This window comes from Molossus molossus, unplaced genomic scaffold (genome assembly GCF_014108415.1).
Source record: "Molossus molossus isolate mMolMol1 unplaced genomic scaffold, mMolMol1.p scaffold_m16_p_27, whole genome shotgun sequence".
In the NCBI taxonomy this organism is placed as follows: Eukaryota; Metazoa; Chordata; class Mammalia; order Chiroptera; family Molossidae; genus Molossus; species Molossus molossus.
This window is the reverse complement of record NW_023425363.1, coordinates 1,050,848-1,053,201: the sequence shown is the minus strand read 5'-3', so window position 1 is coordinate 1,053,201 and position 2,354 is coordinate 1,050,848. Positions and strand designations below refer to the sequence as shown.

At 52.6% G+C, this 2,354-nt stretch overlaps 1 long non-coding RNA gene across 1 annotated transcript; it reads right to left on the bottom strand.

Annotated features, from left to right (window-relative positions):
* Window positions 1-976: 976 nt before the first annotated feature.
* On the bottom strand, window positions 977-2,152 carry LOC118641269. Its single transcript, XR_004961574.1, has 3 exons — window positions 2,080-2,152; window positions 1,374-1,589; window positions 977-1,225 (listed from the first exon to the last, which is right to left on the bottom strand). It is a non-coding gene; the product is annotated as an uncharacterized LOC118641269 (long non-coding RNA).
* Window positions 2,153-2,354: the final 202 nt, after the last annotated feature.

Here is a 2,354-nt window from a genome sequence, read left to right as displayed (position 1 = left end):
TTTTAAGGTATCAATAACTTTTTTTAAATTATTATTATTTTTTTTAGAGAGGGAGGAAGGAAGAGAGACATAGAAACATTGGTATGAGAGAGACACACAGATCAGCCTCCTGCATACCCCCTACTGGGGATGGAGCAGGAAACACCGGCATGTGCCCTGACCAGAATGAAAATGGAACCAGGACCTCTCAGTCCATAGGTCGAAACTCAGTCCACTGGAGCCACACGGGCTGGGCAATAACTTTTTTTTTAATCCTCACCCAAGGGTATGTTTTTCCATTGATGGTAGGGAGAAGGGGGAGGGGGGGAGAGAGACAGAGACAGAGACTGAGACAGAGACAGAGACATAGATGGAGGGAAAAATAATGATTGGCTGCCTCGGAAATCATCCTGTCTGAGAATTGAACCCACAACCTAGGTATGTGCCCTGACTGGAATTGAACTCACGACCCTTCGGTGCATTGATGGTGCTCCAACCAACTGAGCCACACCAGCCAGGGCTCAATAACTTTTTAATATCTTGCATGAATGTTAATTATAAATAATTTTATCGACTTAAAAACTCATATGATCAGAAAACTAATTTTTCAATTATCTTTAGTTTTATTGTATTCAAAATAGTAAAATAATCATTTTATCATATAGACAATTAAGGATTTGTTGCCAATTCCATTTACTCGGTTTGTCTCAGAAATTACCATAGAAACAAAATTATCTAGTAGAAATTCTCATTGAATCCAGAAATATATGGCACGTGGTCAACAAATTTGAGTGCATTCTCACCTTGCTTAAGCCAATGCCTTTTTCGAAGTTATTCCCACCGGCTGTCATTTAAAAAGACAGTTTAAAGGTCAGTCTGAATAATTAGGACCACATGAAACAAAGCCAAGCACAGAACTCATATTCGGGGGGAACCTGGTGAACCTAAAAGCCAGCACCTACTGTGAGTCTTCACTAGGAGGAGGAAGAAGGAAGACGGACTAGGACAGAAAGGAGGAGAAAATAACAAGAAGATACTACATTTATAGAAGGTGACGGGCAGCTAGGAGCCCTGGGCCTCGGCGGTGAAGACTGCGGCCCCTCATCAGGAACCAGCCCCCGTCAGGGCGCAGCTCCCAGTGAGTCTGGTCCCGCCCGTGGCCACGGGCTTCAGCTTCTTGGAAGGCGTTCAGGGTCCGCACTTGCATTTCATTCAACGTTACTGTCCGCAGTGTCTTTGCTGAGAACTTAGAGAATCATTTGTGGGAAGAGGATGTGGCACCGAAAGGGAAACATGAGCCGGAAAGGAGAATTTTCTTTTTCATTTTTAAATGACCCCCAGAATCATAGAAGGTAGAAGAGGCCCCACAGAGCCCCTCAGTGAACACCCCTCACCTTCAGGTGAAGAGCCAGGAGCAGGGGACACAGACACACCAGAGGCAGCGCCAGGAGCACAGTCGGCCCGTGTCCTCCCCATCGCACCTCAGTGACGGTCCTTCTGGGTCTCATCTGAGTCCTAAACCGGGGTCGCTGGGGACAGAGGTCAGCGCTGCTGTCCGCACAAGCCCTGATCTCTGGGTTGGTCTCGGGGACTGGGACTCAGTGTCCCCCCTGAAATGAAATGAGCACTTTACCCTGCGGCCCTGCGGCCTGTGCTCGGGTCACGTCCACGGTCTCACTGGTCCTTCCGGCCCTTTGGGCTCAGGCAGGGCGGGGCCGTCGCCCTCACTTAGGGGCCGACGACGAGCACAGGGACGTCCGAGGGGCCTGCGGGCGCGGAGCCGGGACGAGCGGCCCCGGGCTCGGTCCTGCACATCCCGTCGGAGTGAGCCCGCCCCGGTCTGGCTGTGTGTCCCCTGCAGGGACCCTCCCGGCTCCTGTCCTCGTCCGTGAAGGTCAGACCTCAGCACCCCTGAGGGTCCCCGAGGCTGCCTGTCGTTCTCACCCCGACAACCACAGTGTCCCCTCCCTCCGCACTGACACGTATTTATGCTCCTCAGTCTCCCTGTGGGTCCTGACTTCCGGGGTCTCACTGGAAAGCTCCGCCCTCTCCAGCAAAGTCGCGTCCTCGGTATCCAAGGAAACCACAGGCCTTGCCCACCTGCCCCTCCCGCGCTCTCCATTGGCAGCTCAATTCCCGTGTCGCTCTGTCTTCTGTCCCCACAGTGGCTAATGGGTTGGAGGCAAAGCACGTGCCCCTGGAGCACAACCGCTAAGGCTCATGGTCTACCCTGCGCAGTGCCTCCTGGGATATGTAGTTTCGGAGCAGCCCGGAACCCGGCTGTTTGGCTCCCGGTGGAACTGCTATCCCGTCGGCCTTTGCGAGAGGGCCTGAGGTAAGGAGCCTTCTCCTCAGAGCCGCTCCTTTCAGCTCTG